We start from the raw sequence: 19,759 nt of genomic DNA, 5'->3' as shown, positions 1-19,759 counted from the left end.
TAGACTATCAGAGTGTTGATGAAACACAGAAATTGCATCGGGATTGAATACAACAGTCACCATACGCACTTTCCTCCATGGGAGTAATGTCTGAAACTGTCTACGCATTGATCGTTCAATGGAAGACCAGTAGTAGTTTCCGATGCACATCTGGTGGCATTCTGTAATCTGTGGACTATTAGAGTGTTGATGAAACACAGAAATAGCATCGGGATTGAATACAACAGTAACCATCCGCACTTTCCTCCATGGGATTAATGTCTGAAAAAGTCTACGCTTTGATCGTTCAATGGAAGACCAGTAGTAGTTTCGGATGCACATCTGGTGGCCTTCTGTAATCTGTGGACTATCAGAGTGTTGATGGAACACAGAAATTGCATCGGGATTGAATACAACAGTCACCATTCGCACTTTCCTCCATGGAAGTAATGTCTCAAAGACTCTACGCTTTGATCGTTCCCTGGGAGACCAGTAGCAGTTTTCGATGCACATCTGGTGGCATTCTGTAATCTGTGGACTATCAGAGTGTTGATAAAATATAGAAATTGCATCGGGATTGAATACAACAGTCACCATCCGCACTTTTCTCCAAGGGCTTAATGTCTGAAAAAGTCTACGCTTTGATCGTTCAATGGAAGGCCAGTAGTAGTTTCCGTTGCTCATCTGGTGGCATTCTGTAATCTGTGGACTATCAGAGTGTTGATGGAACACAGAAATTGCATCGGGATTCAATACAACAGTCACCATGCGCACTTTCCTCCATGGGAGTAATGTCTCAAATAGTCTACGCTTTGATCGTTCCCTGGAAGACCAGCAGTAGTTCCGATGCACATCTGGTGGCACTCTGTAATCTGTGGACTGTCAGAGTGTTGATGAAACACAGAAATTGCATCGGGATTGAATACAGCTGTCACCATGCGCACTTTCCTTCACGGGAGTAATGTCTCAAACAGTCTTCGCTTTGATCGTTCCCTGCTGGACCAGTAGTAGTTTCCGATGCACATCTGGAGGCATTCTGTAATCTGTGGACCTTCAAAGTGTTGATAAAACACAGAAATTGCATCGGGATTGAAAACAACAGTCTCCATACGCACTTTCCTCCATGTTAGTAATGTCTCAACAGTCTACGCTTTGATCGTTCCCTGGAAGACCAGGAGTAGTTTCCGATGCATATCTGGTGGCACTCTGTAATCTGTGGACTGTCAGAGTGTTGATGAAACACAGAAATTGCATCAGGACTGAATAGAACAGTCACCAAGCACACTTTCCTCCATGGGAGTAATGTCTCTAACAGTCTACGCTTTGATCGTTCCCTTGAAGACCAGTAGTAGTTTCCGATGCACATTTGGAGGCATTCTGTAACCAGTGCACTATCAGAGTGTTGATGAAACACAGAAATTGCATTTTGATTGAATACAACAGTCACCATGCGCACTTCCCTCCATGGGAGTAATGTCTCAAACAGTGTACGCTTTGATCGTTCCCTGGAACACCAGAAGTAGTTTCCGATGCACATCTGGAGGCATTCTCAAATCTGTGGACTAACTGAGTGTCTATGAAACACAGAAATTGCATCGGGATTGAATACAACTGTCACCATGCGCACTTTCCTTCACGGGAGTAATATCTCAAACAGTCTACGCTTTGATCGTTCCCTGCTGGACCAGTAGTAGTTTCCGATGCACATCTGGAGGCATTCTGTAATCTGTGGACCTTCAAAGTGTTGATAAAACACAGAAATTGCATCGGGATTGAAAACAACAGTCTCCATACGCACTTTCCTCCATGTTAGTAATGTGTCAACAGTCTACGCTTTGATTGTTCCCTGGAAGACCAGGAGTAGTTTCCGATGCATATCTGGTGGCACTCTGTAATCTGTGGACTGTCAGAGTGTTGATGAAACACAGAAATTGCATCAGGACTGAATAGAACAGTCACCAAGCACACTTTCCTCCATGGGAGTAATGTCTCTAACAGTCTAAGCTTTGATCGTTCCCTGGAAGACCAGTAGTAGTTTCCGATGCACATTTGGAGGCATTCTGTAACCAGTGCACTATCAGAGTGTTGATGAAACACAGAAATTGCATCGGGATTGAATACAACAGTCACCATGCGCACTTCACTCCATGGAGTAATGTCTCAAACAGTGTACGCTTTGATCGTTCCCTGGAACACCAGAAGTAGTTTCCGATGCACATCTGGAGGCATTCTCAAATCTGTGGACTAACTGAGTGTCTATGAAACACAGAAATTGCATCGGGATTGAATACAACAGCCACCATGCGCACTTTCCTCCATGGGAGTAATGTCTCAAAGAGTCTACGCTTTGATCGTTCCCTGGGAGACCAGTAGCAGTTTTCGATGCACATCTGGTGGCATTCTGTAATCTGTGGACTATCAGAGTGTTGATAAAATATAGAAATTGCATCGGGATTGAATACAACAGTCACCATCCGAACTTTCCTCCAAGGGCTTAATGTCTGAAAAAGTCTACGCTTTGATCGTTCAATGGAAGGCCAGTAGTAGTTTCCGTTGCTCATCTGGTGGCATTCTGTAATCTGTGGACTATCAGAGTGTTGATGGAACACAGAAATTGCATCGGGATTGAATACAACGGTCACCACGCGCACTTACTCCATGGGAGTAATGTCTCAAGCAGTCTACGCTTTGATCGTTCCCTTGAAGACCAGTAGTAGTTTCCGATGCACATCTGAAGGCATTCTGTAATCTGTGGACTGTCAGAGTGTTGATGAAATACAGAAATTGCATCGGGATTGCATACAACAGTCACCATGCGCACTTTCCTTCACGTAAATAATGTATCAAACAGTGTACGCTTTGATCGTTCCCTGGAGGACCAGTAGTAGTTTCCGATGCACATCTGGAGGCATTCCGAAATCTGTGGACTAACTGAGTGTTGATGAAACACAGAAATTGCATCGGGATTGAATACAACAGTCACCATGCGCACTTTCCTCAATGGGAGTAATGTCTCAAACAGTCTACGCTTAGATCATTCCCTGGAAGACAAGTAGTAGTTTCCGATGCACATCTGGAGGCATTCTGTAATCTGTGGACTATCAGAGTGTTGATGAAACACAGAAATTGCATCGGGATTGAATACAACAGTCACCATGCGCACTTTCCTCCATGGAAGTAATGTCTCAAACAGTCTACGCTTTGATCGTTCCCTGGAAGACCAGTAGTAGTTTCCGATGCACATCTGGAGGCATTCTGTAATCTGTGGACTATCAGAGTGTTGATGAAACACTGAAATTGCATCGGGGTTGAATACAACAGACACCATGCGCACTTCCCTCCATGGGAGGAATGTCTGAAAAAGTCTACGCTTTGATCGTTCAATGGAAGACCAGTAGTAGTTTCCGATGCACATCTGGTGGCCTTCTGTAATCTGTGGACTATCACAGTGTTGATGGAACACAGAAATTGCATCGGGATTGAATACAACAGTCACCATGCCCACTTTCCTCCACTGGAGTAATGTCCCAAACACTCTACGCTTTGATCATTCCCTGGAAGACAAGTAGTAGTTACCGATGCACATCTGTAGTCATTCTGTAAACTGCGGACTATCAGAGTGATGATGAAACACAGAAATTGCATCGGGATTGAATACAACGGTCACCATGCGCACTTTCCTCCATGGGAGTAATGTCTCAAACAGTCTACGCTTTGATCGTTCCCTGGAAGACCAGTAGTAGTTTCCGATGCACATCTGGAGGCATTCCGAAATCTGTGGACTAACTGAGTGTTGATGAAACCCAGAAATTGCATCGGGATCCAATACAACAGTCACCATGCGCACTTTCCTTCATGGGAGTAATGTCTCAAACAGTCTACGTTTTGATCGTTCCCTGCTGGACCAGTAGTACTTTCCGATGCACATCTGGAGGCATTCTGTAATCTGTGGACCTTCAAAGTGTTGATAAAACACAGAAATTGCATGGGGATTGATAACAACGGTCTCCATACGCACTTTCCTCCATGTTAGTAATGTCTCAACAGTCTACGCTTTGATTGTTCCCTGGAAGACAAGGAGTAGTTTCCGATGCACATCTGGTGGAACTCTGTAATCTGTGGACTGTCAGAGTGTTGTTGAAACACAGAAATTGCATCAGGACTGAATAGAACAGTCACCATGCACACTTTCCTCCATGGGAGTAATGTCTGAAACTGTCTACGCATTGATCGTTCAATGGAAGACCAGTAGTAGTTTCCGATGCACATCTGGTGGCATTCTGTAATCTGTGGACTATTAGAGTGTTGATGAAACACAGAAATAGCATCGGGATTGAATACAACAGTCCCCATCCGCACTTTCCTCCATGGGATTAATGTCTGAAAAAGTCTACGCTTTGATCGTTCAATGGAAGACCAGTAGTAGTTTCCGATGCACATCTGGTGGCCTTCTGTAATCTGTGGACTATTAGAGTGTTGATGAAACACAGAAATAGCATCGGGATTGAATACAACAGTCACCATCCGCACTTTCCTCCATGGGATTAATGTATGAAAAAGTCTACGCTTTGATCGTTCAATGGAAGACCAGTAGTAGTTTCCGATGCACATCTGGTGGCATTCTGTAATCTGTGGACTATTAGAGTGTTGATGAAACACAGAAATAGCATCGGGATTGAATACAACAGTCACCATCCGCACTTTCCTCCATGGCATTAATGTCTGAAAAATTCTACGCTTTGATCGTTCAATGGAAGACCAGTAGTAGTTTCCGATGCACATCTGGTGGCCTTCTGTAATCTGTGGACTATCACAGTGTTGATGGAACACAGAAATTGCATCGGGATTGAATACAACAGTCACCATGCCCACTTTCCTCCACTGGAGTAATGTCCCAAACACTCTACGCTTTGATCATTCCCTGGAAGACAAGTAGTAGTTACCGATGCACATCTGTAGGCATTCTGTAAACTGCGGACTATCAGAGTGATGATGAAACACAGAAATTGCATCGGGATTGAATACAACGGTCACCATGCGCACTTTCCTCCATGGGAGTAATGTCTCAAACAGTCTACGCTTTGATTGTTCCCTTGAAGACCAGTAGTAGTTTCCGATGCACACCTGAAGGCATTTTGTAATCTGTGGACTGTCAGAGTGTTGATGAAACACAGAAATTGCATCGGGATTGAATACAACAGTCACCATGCGCACTTTCCTTCACGGGAATAATGTATCAAACAGTCTACGCTTTGATCGTTCCCTGGAGGACCAGTAGTAGTTTCCGATGCACATCTGGTGTCATTCTGTAATCTGTGGACCTTCAAAGTATTGATAAAACACAGAAATTGCATCGTGATTGAATAAAACAGTCTCCATGCGCACTTTCCTCCATGTTAGTAATGTCTCAAACAGTCTACGCTTTGATCGTTCCATGGAAGTCCAGTGGTAGTTCCGATGCACATCTGGAGGCATTCTGTAATACGTGGACTATCAGAGTGTTGATGAAACACAGAAATTGCATTCGGTTTTAATACAACAGTCACCATGCGCACTTTCCTCCATGGGAGTAATGTCTCAAACTGTCTACGCTTCATTCGTTCCCTGGAAGACCAGTAGTAGTTTCCGATGCACATCTGGAGGCATTCTGAAATCTGTGGACTAACTGAGTGTTGATGAAACACAGAAATTGCATAGGGATTGAATACAACAGTCACCATGCGCACTTTTCTAAATGCTAGTAATGTCTCAAACAGTCTACGCTTTGATCGCTCCTTGGAAGACCAGTAGTAGTTTCCGATGCACATCTGGAGGCCTTCTGAAATCTGTGGACTAACTGAGTGTTGATGAAACAAAGAAATTGCATCGGAATTGAATACAACAGTCACCATGCGTACTTTCCTCAATGGGAGTAATGTCTCAAACAGTCTACGCTTTGATCGCTCCTTGGAAGACCAGTAGTAGTTTCCGATGCACATCTGGAGTCCTTCTGAAATCTGTGGACTAACTGAGTGTTGATGAAACAAAGAAATTGCATCGGAATTGAATACAACAGCCACCATGCGCACTTTCCTCCATGGAAGTAATGTCTCAAACAGTCTACGCTTTGATCGTTCCCTGGAAGACCAGTAGTAGTTTCCGATGCACATTTTTAGGCATTCTGTAACCTGTGGACTATCAGAGTGTTAATGCAACACAGAATTTGCATTGGGATTGAATACAACAGTCACCATGCGCACTTCCCTCCATGGGAGTAATGTCTCAAACAGTGTACGCTTTGATCGTTCCCTGGAAGACCAGTAGTAGTTTATGATGCACATCTGGAGGCATTCTGTAATCTATGGACTATCAGAGTGTTGATAAAACACAGAAATTGCATTGGGATTGAATACAATAGTCACCATGCGCACTTTCCTCCATGGGAGTAATGTCTCAAACAGTCTACGCTTTGATCGTTCCCTGGGAGACCAGTAGTAGTTTCCGATGCACATCTGGTGGCATTCTGTAATCTGTGGACTATCAGAGTGTTGATGAAATATAGAAATTGCATCGGGATTGAATACAACAGTCACCATCCGCACTTTCCTCCATGGGCTTAATGTCTGAAAAATTCTACGCTTTGATCGTTCAGTGGAAGACCAGTAGTAGTTTCCGTTGCTCATCTGGTGGCATTCTGTAATCTGTGGACTATCAGAGTGTTGATGGAACACAGAAATTGCATCGGGATTCAATACAACAGTCACCATGCGCACTTTCCTCCATGGGAGTAATGTCTCAAATAGTCTACGCTTTGATCGTTCCCTGGAAGACGAGCAGTAGTTTCCGATGCACATCTGGTGGCCTTCTGTAATCTGTGGACTATTAGAGTGTTGATGAAACACAGAAATAGCATCGGGATTGAATACAACAGTCCCCATCCGCACTTTCCTCCATGGGATTAATGTCTGAAAAAGTCTACGCTTTGATCGTTCAATGGAAGACCAGTAGTAGTTTCCGATGCACATCTGGTGGCCTTCTGTAATCTGTGGACTATTAGAGTGTTGATGAAACACAGAAATAGCATCGGGATTGAATACAACAGTCCCCATCCGCACTTTCCTCCATGGGATTAATGTCTGAAAAAGTCTACGCTTTGATCGTTCAATGGAAGACCAGTAGTAGTTTCCGATGCACATCTGGTGGCATTCTGTAATCTGTGGACTATCAGAGTGTTGATGGAACACAGAAATTGCATCGGGATTGAATACAACGGTCACCACGCGCACTTTCCTCCATGGGAGTAATGTCTCAAGCAGTCTACGCTTTGATCGTTCCCTTGAAGACCAGTAGTAGTTTCCGATGCACATCTGAAGGCATTCTGTAATCTGTGGACCTTCAAAGTGTTGATAAAACACAGAAATTGCATGGGGATTGAAAACAACGGTCTCCATACGCACTTTCCTCCATGTTAGTAATGTCTCAACAGTCTACGCTTTGATTGTTCCGTGGAAGACCAGGAGTAGTTTCCGATGCACATCTGGTGGAACTCTGTAATCTGTGGACTGTCAGAGTGTTGTTGAAACACAGAAATTGCATCAGGACTGAATAGAACAGTCACCATGCACACTTTCCTCCATGGGAGTAATGTCTGAAACTGCCTACGCATTGATCGTTCAATGGAAGACCAGTAGTAGTTTCCGATGCACATCTGGTGGCATTCTGTAATCTGTGGACTATTAGAGTGTTGATGAAACACAGAAATAGCATCGGGATTGAATACAACAGTGACCATCCGCACTTTCCTCCATGGCATTAATGTCTGAAAAAGTCTACGCTTTGATCGTTCAAAGGAAGACCAGTAGTAGTTTCCGATGCACATCTGGTGGCCTTCTGTAATCTGTGGACTATCAGAGTATTGATGGAACACAGAAATTGCATCGGGATTGAATACAACAGTCACCATGCCCACTTTCCTCCACTGGAGTAATGTCCCAAACACTCTACGCTTTGATCATTCCCTGGAAGACAAGTAGTAGTTACCGATGCACATCTGTAGGCATTCTGTAAACTGCGGACTATCAGAGTGATGATGAAACACAGAAATTGCATCGGGATTGAATACAACGGTCACCATGCGCACTTTCCTCCATGGGAGTAATGTCTCAAACAGTCTACGCTTTGATCGTTCCCTTGAAGACCAGTAGTAGTTTCCGATGCACACCTGAAGGCATTCTGTAATCTGTGGACTGTCAGAGTGTTGATGAAACACAGAAATTGCATCGGGATTGAATACAACAGTCACGATGCGCACTTTCCTTCACGGGAATAATGTATCAAACAGTCTACGCTTTGATCGTTCCCTGGAGGACCAGTAGTAGTTTCCGATGCACATCTGGTGTCATTCTGTAATCTGTGGACCTTCAAACTATTGATAAAACACAGAAATTGCATCGTGATTGAATACAACAGTCTCCATGCGCACTTTCCTCCATGTTAGTAATGTCTCAAACAGTCTACGCTTTGATCGTTCCATGGAAGTCCAGTGGTAGTTCCGATGCACATCTGGAGGCATTCTGTAATACGTGGACTATCAGAGTGTTGATGAAACACAGAAATTGCATTGGGTTTTAATACAACAGTCACCATGCGCACTTTCCTCCATGGGAGTAATGTCTCTAACTGTCTACGCCTCATTCGTTCCGTGGAAGACCAGTAGTAGTTTCCGATGCACATCTGGAGGCATTCTGAAATCTGTGGACTAACTGAGTGTTGATGAAACACAGAAATTGCATAGGGATTGAATACAACAGTCACCATGCGCACTTTTCTAAATGCTAGTAATGTCCCAAACAGTCTACGCTTTGATCGCTCCTTGGAAGACCAGTAGTAGTTTCCGATGCACATCTGGAGGCCTTCTGAAATCTGTGGACTAACTGAGTGTTGATGAAACAAAGAAATTGCATCGGAATTGAATGCAACAGTCACCATGCGTACTTTCCTCAATGGGAGTAATGTCTCAAACAGTCTACGCTTTGATCATTCCCTGGAAGACAAGTACTAGTTTCCGATGCACATCTGGAGGCATTCTGTATTCTGTGGACTATCAGAGTGTTGATGAAACACAGAAATTGCATCGGGATTGAATACAACAGTCACCATGCGCACTTTCCTCCATGGAAGTAATGTCTCAAACAGTCTACGCTTTGATCGTTCCCTGGAAGACCAGTAGTAGTTTCCGATGCACATTTTTAGGCATTCTGTAACCTGTGGACTATCAGAGTGTTAATGCAACACAGAATTTGCATCGGGATTGAATACAACAGTCACCATGCGCACTTCCCTCCATGGGAGTAATGTCTCAAACAGTGTACGCTTTGATCGTTTCCTGGAAGACCAGAAGTAAATTCCGATGCACATCTGGAGGCGTTGTGAAATCTGTGGACTAACTGAGTGTCTATGAAACATAGAAATTGCTTCGGGATTGAATACAACATTCACCATGCGCACTTTTTTCCATTAGAGTAATGTCTCAAACAGTCTACGGTTTGATCGTTCCCGGAAGACCAGTAGTAGTTTCCGATGCATACCTGGAGGCGTTCTGTAATCCGTGGACTATCAGAGTGTTAATGAAACACAGAAATTGCATCGGGATTGAATACAACGGTCACCATGCGCACTTTCTTCCATGGGAGTAATGTCTCAAACAGCAAAGCTTTGATCGTTCCCTAGAAGCCCAGTATTAGTTTATGATGCACATCTGGAGGCATTCTGTAATCTGTGGACTATCAGAGTGTTGATGGAACACAGAAATTGCATCGGGATTCAATACAACAGTCACCATGCGCACTTTCCTCCATGGGAGTAATGTCTCAAATAGTCTACGCTTTGATCGTTCCCTGGAAGACGAGCAGTAGTTTCCGATGCACATCTGGTGGCACTCTGTAATCTGTGGACTGTCAGAGTGTTGATGAAACACAGAAATTGCATCGGACTGAATAGAACAGTCACCATGCACACTTTCCTCCATGGGAGTAATGTCTGAAACTGTCTACGCATTGATCGTTCAATGGAAGACCAGTAGTAGTTTCCGATGCACATCTGGTGGCATTCTGTAATCTGTGGACTATTAGAGTGTTGATGAAACACAGAAATAGCATCGGGATTGAATACAACAGTCCCCATCCGCACTTTCCTCCATGGGATTAATGTCTGAAAAAGTCTACGCTTTGATCGTTCAATGGAAGACCAGTAGTAGTTTCCGATGCACATCTGGTGGCCTTCTGTAATCTGTGGACTATTAGAGTGTTGATGAAACACAGAAATAGCATCGGGATTGAATACAACAGTCCCCATCCGCACTTTCCTCCATGGGATTAATGTCTGAAAAAGTCTACGCTTTGATCGTTCAATGGAAGACCAGTAGTAGTTTCCGATGCACATCTGGTGGCATTCTGTAATCTGTGGACTAACTGAGTGTTGATGAAACACAGAAATTGCATAGGGATTGAATACAACAGTCACCATGCGCACTTTTCTAAATGCTTGTAATGTCTCAAACAGTCTACGCTTTGATCGCTCCTTGGAAGACCAGTAGTAGTTTCCGATGCACATCTGGAGGCCTTCTGAAATCTGTGGACTAACTGAGTGTTGATGAAACAAAGAAATTGCATCGGAATAGAATACAACAGTCAAAATGCGTACTTTGCTCAATGGGAGTAATGTCTCAAACAGTCTACGCTTTGATCACTCCCTGGAAGACAAGTACTAGTTTCCGATGCACATCTGGAGGCATTCTGTATTCTGTGGACTATCAGAGTGTTGATGAAACACAGAAATTGCATCGGGATTGAATACAACAGTCACCTTGTGCACTTCCCTCCATGGGAGTAATGTCTCAAACAGTGTACGCTTTGATCGTTTCCTGGAAGACCAGAAGTAGTTTCCGATGCACATCTGGAGGCGTTGTGAAATCTGTGGACTAACTGAGTGTCTATGAAACATAGAAATTGCATCGGGATTGAATACAACATTCACCATGCGCACTTTTTTCCATTAGAGTAATGTCTCAAACAGTCTACGGTTTGATCGTTCCCGGAAGACCAGTAGTAGTTTCCGATGCATACCTGGAGGCGTTCTGTAATCCGTGGACTATCAGAGTGTTAATGAAACACAGAAATTGCATCGGGATTGAATACAACGGTCACCATGCGCACTTTCTTCCATGGGAGTAATGTCTCAAACAGCAAAGCTTTGATCGTTCCCTAGAAGACCAGTAGTAGTTTATGATGCACATCTGGAGGCATTCTGTAATCTATGGACTATCAGAGTGTTGATAAAACACAGAAATTGCATTGGGATTGAATACAATAGTCACCATGCGCACTTTCCTCCATGGGAGTAATGTCTCAAACAGTCTACGCTTTGATCGTTCCCTGGGAGACCAGTAGAAGTTTCCGATGCACATCTGGTGGCATTCTGTAATCTGTGGACTATTAGAGTGTTGATGAAACACAGAAATAGCATCGGGATTGAATACAACAGTGACCATCCGCACTTTCCTCCATGGCATTAATGTCTGAAAAAGTCTACGCTTTGATCGTTCAAAGGAAGACCAGTAGTAGTTTCCGATGCACATCTGGTGGCCTTCTGTAATCTGTGGACTATCAGAGTGTTGATGGAACACAGAAATTGCATCGGGATTGAATACAACAGTCACCATGCCCACTTTCCTCCACTGGAGTAATGTCCCAAACACTCTACGCTTTGATCATTCCCTGGAAGACAAGTAGTAGTTACCGATGCACATCTGTAGGCATTCTGTAAACTGCGGACTATCAGAGTGATGATGAAACACAGAAATTGCATCGGGATTGAATACAACGGTCACCATGCGCACTTTCCTCCTTGGGAGTAATGTCTCAAACAGTCTACGCTTTGATCGTTCCCTTGAAGACCAGTAGTAGTTTCCGATGCACACCTGAAGGCATTCTGTAATCTGTGGACTGTCAGAGTGTTGATGAAACACAGAAATAGCATCGGGATTGAATACAACAGTCACGATGCGCACTTTCCTTCACGGGAATAATGTATCAAACAGTCTACGCTTTGATCGTTCCCTGGAGGACCAGTAGTAGTTTCCGATGCACATCTGGTGTCATTCTGTAATCTGTGGACCTTCAAACTATTGATAAAACACAGAAATTGCATCGTGATTGAATACAACAGTCTCCATGCGCACTTTCCTCCATGTTAGTAATGTCTCAAACAGTCTACGCTTTGATCGTTCCATGGAAGTCCAGTGGTAGTTCCGATGCACATCTGGAGGCATTCTGTAATACGTGGACTATCAGAGTGTTGATGAAACACAGAAATTGCATTGGGTTTTAATACAACAGTCACCATGCGCACTTTCCTCCATGGGAGTAATGTCTCTAACTGTCTACGCCTCATTCGTTCCCTGGAAGACCAGTAGTAGTTTCCGATGCACATCTGGAGGCATTCTGAAATCTGTGGACTACCTGAGTGTTGATGAAACACAGAAATTGCATAGGGATTGAAAACAACAGTCACCATGCGCACTTTTCTAAATGCTAGTAATGTCCCAAACAGTCTACGCTTTGATCGCTCCTTGGAAGACCAGTAGTAGTTTCCGATGCACATCTGGAGGCCTTCTGAAATCTGTGGACTAACTGAGTGTTGATGAAACAAAGAAATTGCATCGGAATAGAATACAACAGTCAAAATGCGTACTTTCCTCAATGGGAGTAATGTCTCAAACAGTCTACGCTTTGATCACTCCCTGGAAGACAAGTACTAGTTTCCGATGCACATCTGGAGGCATTCTGTATTCTGTGGACTATCAGAGTGTTGATGAAACACAGAAATTGCATCGGGATTGAATACAACAGTCACCATGCGCACTTTCCTCCATGGAAGTAATGTCTCAAACAGTCTACGCTTTGATCGTTCCCTGGAAGACCAGTAGTAGTTTCCGATGCACATTTTTAGGCATTCTGTAACCTGTGGACTATCAGAGTGTTAATGCAACACAGAATTTGCATCGGGATTGAATACAACAGTCACCTTGCGCACTTCCCTCCATGGGAGTAATGTCTCAAACAGTGTACGCTTTGATCGTTTCCTGGAAGACCAGAAGTAGTTTCCGATGCACATCTGGAGGCGTTGTGAAATCTGTGGACTAACTGAGTGTCTATGAAACATAGAAATTGCATCGGGATTGAATACAACATTCACCATGCGCACTTTTTTCCATTAGAGTAATGTCTCAAACAGTCTACGGTTTGATCGTTCCCGGAAGACCAGTAGTAGTTTCCGATGCATACCTGGAGGCGTTCTGTAATCCGTGGACTATCAGAGTGTTAATGAAACACAGAAATTGCATCGGGATTGAATACAACGGTCACCATGCGCACTTTCTTCCATGGGAGTAATGTCTCAAACAGCAAAGCTTTGATCGTTCCCTAGAAGACCAGTAGTAGTTTATGATGCACATCTGGAGGCATTCTGTAATCTATGGACTATCAGAGTGTTGATAAAACACAGAAATTGCATTGGGATTGAATACAATAGTCACCATGCGCACTTTCCTCCATGGGAGTAATGTCTCAAACAGTCTACGCTTTGATCGTTCCCTGGGAGACCAGTAGAAGTTTCCGATGCACATCTGGTGGCATTCTGTAATCTGTGGACTATTAGAGTGTTGATGAAACACAGAAATAGCATCGGGATTGAATACAACAGTGACCATCCGCACTTTCCTCCATGGCATTAATGTCTGAAAAAGTCTACGCTTTGATCGTTCAAAGGAAGACCAGTAGTAGTTTCCGATGCACATCTGGTGGCCTTCTGTAATCTGTGGACTATCAGAGTGTTGATGGAACACAGAAATTGCATCGGGATTGAATACAACAGTCACCATGCCCACTTTCCTCCACTGGAGTAATGTCCCAAACACTCTACGCTTTGATCATTCCCTGGAAGACAATTAGTAGTTACCGATGCACATCTGTAGGCATTCTGTAAACTGCGGACTATCAGAGTGATGATGAAACACAGAAATTGCATCGGGATTGAATACAACGGTCACCATGCGCACTTTCCTCCTTGGGAGTAATGTCTCAAACAGTCTACGCTTTGATCGTTCCCTTGAAGACCAGTAGTAGTTTCCGATGCACACCTGAAGGCATTCTGTAATCTGTGGACTGTCAGAGTGTTGATGAAACACAGAAATTGCATCGGGATTGAATACAACAGTCACGATGCGCACTTTCCTTCACGGGAATAATGTATCAAACAGTCTACGCTTTGATCGTTCCCTGGAGGACCAGTAGTAGTTTCCGATGCACATCTGGTGTCATTCTGTAATCTGTGGACCTTCAAAGTATTGATAAAACACAGAAATTGCATCGTGATTGAATACAACAGTCTCCATGCGCACTTTCCTCCATGTTAGTAATGTCTCAAACAGTCTACGCTTTGATCGTTCCATGGAAGTCCAGTGGTAGTTCCGATGCACATCTGGAGGCATTCTGTAATACGTGGACTATCAGAGTGTTGATGAAACACAGAATTTGCATTGGGTTTTAATACAACAGTCACCATGCGCACTTTCCTCCATGGGAGTAATGTCTCTAACTGTCTACGCCTCATTCGTTCCCTGGAAGACCAGTAGTAGTTTCCGATGCACATCTGGAGGCATTCTGAAATCTGTGGACTAACTGAGTGTTGATGAAACACAGAAATTGCATAGGGATTGAATACAACAGTCACCATGCGCACTTTTCTAAATGCTAGTAATGTCCCAAACAGTCTACGCTTTGATCGCTCCTTGGAAGACCAGTAGTAGTTTCCGATGCACATCTGGAGGCCTTCTGAAATCTGTGGACTAACTGAGTGTTGATGAAACAAAGAAATTGCATCGGAATTGAATACAACAGTCACCATGCGTACTTTCCTCAATGGGAGTAATGTCTCAAACAGTCTACGCTTTGATCATTCCCTGGAAGACAAGTACTAGTTTCCGATGCACATCTGGAGGCATTCTGTATTCTGTGGACTATCAGAGTGTTGATGAAACACAGAAATTGCATCGGGATTGAATACAACAGTCACCATGCGCACTTTCCTCCATGGAAGTAATGTCTCAAACAGTCTACGCTTTGATCGTTTCCTGGAAGACCAGTAGTAGTTTCCGATGCACATTTTTAGGCATTCTGTAACCTGTGGACTATCAGAGTGTTAATGCAACACAGAATTTGCATCGCGATTGAATACAACAGTCACCATGCGCACTTCCCTCCATGGGAGTAATGTCTCAAACAGTGTACGCTTTGATCGTTTCCTGGAAGACCAGAAGTAAATTCCGATGCACATCTGGAGGCGTTGTGAAATCTGTGGACTAACTGAGTGTCTATGAAACATAGAAATTGCATCGGGATTGAATACAACATTCACCATGCGCACTTTTTTCCATTAGAGTAATGTCTCAAACAGTCTACGGTTTGATCGTTCCCGGAAGACCAGTAGTAGTTTCCGATGCCTACCTGGAGGCGTTCTGTAATCCGTGGACTATCAGAGTGTTAATGAAACACAGAAATTGCATCGGGATTGAATACAACGGTCACCATGCGCACTTTCTTCCATGGGAGTAATGTCTCAAACAGCAAAGCTTTGATCGTTCCCTAGAAGCCCAGTATTAGTATATGATGCACATCTGGAGGCATTCTGTAATCTGTGGACTATCAGAGTGTTGATGGATCACAGAAATTGCATCGGGATTCAATACAACAGTCACCATGCGCACTTTCCTCCATGGGAGTAATGTCTCAAATAGTCTACGCTTTGATCGTTCCCTGGAAGACGAGCAGTAGTTTCCGATGCACATCTGGTGGCACTCTGTAATCTGTGGACTGTCAGAGTGTTGATGAAACACAGAAATTGCATCGGACTGAATAGAACAGTCACCATGCACACTTTCCTCCATGGGAGTAATGTCTGAAACTGTCTACGCATTGATCGTTCAATGGAAGACCAGTAGTAGTTTCCGATGCACATCTGGTGGCATTCTGTAATCTGTGGACTATTAGAGTGTTGATGAAACACAGAAATAGCATCGGGATTGAATACAACAGTCCCCATCCGCACTTTCCTCCATGGGATTAATGTCTGAAAAAGTCTACGCTTTGATCGTTCAATGGAAGACCAGTAGTAGTTTCCGATGCACATCTGGTGGCCTTCTGTAATCTGTGGACTATTAGAGTGTTGATGAAACACAGAAATAGCATCGGGATTGAATACAACAGTCCCCATCCGCACTTTCCTCCATGGGATTAATGTCTGAAAAAGTCTACGCTTTGATCGTTCAATGGAAGACCAGTAGTAGTTTCCGATGCACATCTGGTGGCATTCTGTAATCTGTGGACTAACTGAGTGTTGATGAAACACAGAAATTGCATAGGGATTGAATACAACAGTCACCATGCGCACTTTTCTAAATGCTTGTAATGTCTCAAACAGTCTACGCTTTGATCGCTCCTTGGAAGACCAGTAGTAGTTTCCGATGCACATCTGGAGGGCTTCTGAAATCTGTGGACTAACTGAGTATTGATGAAACAAAGAAATTGCATCGGAATTGAATACAACAGTCAAAATGCGTACTTTCCTCAATGGGAGTAATGTCTCAAACAGTCTACGCTTTGATCACTCCCTGGAAGACAAGTACTAGTTTCCGATGCACATCTGGAGGCATTCTGTATTCTGTGGACTATCAGAGTGTTGATGAAACACAGAAATTGCATCGGGATTGAATACAACAGTCACCATGCGTACTTTCCTCCTTGGAAGTAATGTCTCAAACAGTCTACGCTTTGATCGTTCCCTGGAAGACCAGTAGTAGTTTCCGATGCACATTTTTAGGCATTCTGTAACCTGTGGACTATCAGAGTGTTAATGCAACACAGAATTTGCATCGGGATTGAATACAACAGTCACCTTGCGCACTTCCCTCCATGGGAGTAATGTCTCAAACAGTGTACGCTTTGATCGTTTCCTGGAAGACCAGAAGTAGTTTCCGATGCACATCTGGAGGCGTTGTGAATTCTGTGGACTAACTGAGTGTCTATGAAACATAGAAATTGCATCGGGATTGAATACAACATTCACCATGCGCACTTTTTTCCATTAGAGTAATGTCTCAAACAGTCTACGGTTTGATCGTTCCCGGAAGACCAGTAGTAGTTTCCGATGCATACCTGGAGGCGTTCTGTAATCCGTGGACTATCAGAGTGTTAATGAAACACAGAAATTGCATCGGGATTGAATACAACGGTCACCATGCGCACTTTCTTCCATGGGAGTAATGTCTCAAACAGCAAAGCTTTGATCGTTCCCTAGAAGACCAGTAGTAGTTTATGATGCACATCTGGAGGCATTCTGTAATCTATGGACTATCAGAGTGTTGATAAAACACAGAAATTGCATTGGGATTGAATACAATAGTCACCATGCGCACTTTCCTCCATGGGAGTAATGTCTCAAACAGTCTACGCTTTGATCGTTACCTGGGAGACCAGTAGTAGTTTCCGATGCACATCTGGTGGCATTCTGTAATCTGTGGACTATTAGAGTGTTGATGAAACACAGAAATAGCATCGGGATTGAATACAACAGTGACCATCCGCACTTTCCTCCATGGCATTAATGTCTGAAAAAGTCTACGCTTTGATCGTTCAAAGGAAGACCAGTAGTAGTTTCCGATGCACATCTGGTGGCCTTCTGTAATCTGTGGACTATCAGAGTGTTGATGGAACACAGAAATTGCATCGGGATTGAATACAACAGTCACCATGCCCACTTTCCTCCACTGGAGTAATGTCCCAAACACTCTACGCTTTGATCATTCCCTGGAAGACAAGTAGTAGTTACCGATGCACATCTGTAGGCATTCTGTAAACTGCGGACTATCAGAGTGATGATGAAACACAGAAATTGCATCGGGATTGAATACAACGGTCACCATGCGCACTTTCCTCCATGGGAGTAATGTCTCAAACAGTCTACGCTTTGATCGTTCCCTTGAAGACCAGTAGTAGTTTCCGATGCACACCTGAAGGCATTCTGTAATCTGTGGACTGTCAGAGTGTTGATGAAACACAGAAATTGCATCGGGATTGAATACAACAGTCACGATGCGCACTTTCCTTCACGGGAACAATGTATCAAACAGTCTACGCTTTGATCGTTCCCTGGAGGACCAGTAGTAGTTTCCGATGCACATCTGGTGGCATTCTGTAATCTGTGGACTATTAGAGTGTTGATGAAACACAGAAATAGCATCGGGATTGAATACAACAGTGACCATCCGCACTTTCCTCCATGGCATTAATGTCTGAAAAAGTCTACGCTTTGATCGTTCAAAGGAAGACCAGTAGTAGTTTCCGTTGCTCATCTGGTGGCATTCTGTAATCTGTGGACTATCAGAGTGTTGACGGAACACAGAAATTGCATCGGGATTCAATACAACAGTCACCATGCGCACTTTCCTCCATGGGAGTAATGTCTCAAATAGTCTACGCTTTGATCGTTCCCTGGAAGACGAGCAGTAGTTTCCGATGCACATCTGGTGGCACTCTGTAATCTGTGGACTGTCAGAGTGTTGATGAAACACAGAAATTGCATCAGGACTGAATAGAACAGTCACCATGCACACTTTCCTCCATGGGAGTAATGTCTGAAACTGTCTACGCATTGATCGTTCAATGGAAGACCAGTAGTAGTTTCCGATGCACATCTGGTGGCATTCTGTAATCTGTGGACTATTAGAGTGTTGATGAAACACAGAAATAGCATCGGGATTGAATACAACAGTCCCCATCCGCACTTTCCTCCTTGGGATTAATGTCTGAAAAAGTCTACGCTTTGATCGTTCAATGGAAGACCAGTAGTAGTTTCCGATGCACATCTGGTGGCCTTCTGTAATCTGTGGACTATTAGAGTGTTGATGAAACACAGAAATAGCATCGGGATTGAATACAACAGTCCCCATCCGCACTTTGCTCCATGGGATTAATGTCTGAAAAAGTCTACGCTTTGATCGTTCAATGGAAGACCAGTAGTAGTTTCCGATGCACATCTGGTGGCATTCTGTAATCTGCGGACTATCAGAGTGTTGATGGAACACAGAAATTGCATCGGGATTGAATACAACGGTCACCACGCGCACTTTCCTCCATGGGAGTAATGTCTCAAGCAGTCTACGCTTTGATCGTTCCCTTGAAGACCAGTAGTAGTTTCCGATGCACATCTGAAGGCATTCTGTAATCTGTGGACTGTCAGAGTGTTGATGAAACACAGAAATTGCATCGGGATTGCATACAACAGTCACCATGCGCACTTTCCTTCACGGGAATGATGTATCAAACAGTCTACACTTTGATAGTTCCCCGGAGGACCAGTAGTAGTTTCCGATGCACATCTGGAGGCATTCTGAAATCTGTGGACTAACTGAGTGTTGATGAAACACAGAAATTGCATCGGGATTGAATACAACAGTCACCATGCGCACTTTCCTCAATGGAAGTAATGTCTCAAACAGTCTACGCTTAGATCATTCCTTGGAAGACAAGTAGTAGTTTCCGATGCACATCTGGAGGCATTCTGTAATCTGTGGACTATCAGAGTGTTGATGAAACACAGAAATTGCATCGGGATTGAATACAACAGTCACCATGCGCACTTTCCTCCATGGAAGTAATGTCTCAAACAGTCTACGATTTGATCGTTC

The sequence above is a fragment of the Schistocerca gregaria genome, unplaced genomic scaffold (genome assembly GCF_023897955.1).
Source record: "Schistocerca gregaria isolate iqSchGreg1 unplaced genomic scaffold, iqSchGreg1.2 ptg000156l, whole genome shotgun sequence".
NCBI classification, from domain to species: domain Eukaryota; kingdom Metazoa; phylum Arthropoda; class Insecta; order Orthoptera; family Acrididae; genus Schistocerca; species Schistocerca gregaria.
This window is presented reverse-complemented; position numbering follows the sequence as displayed.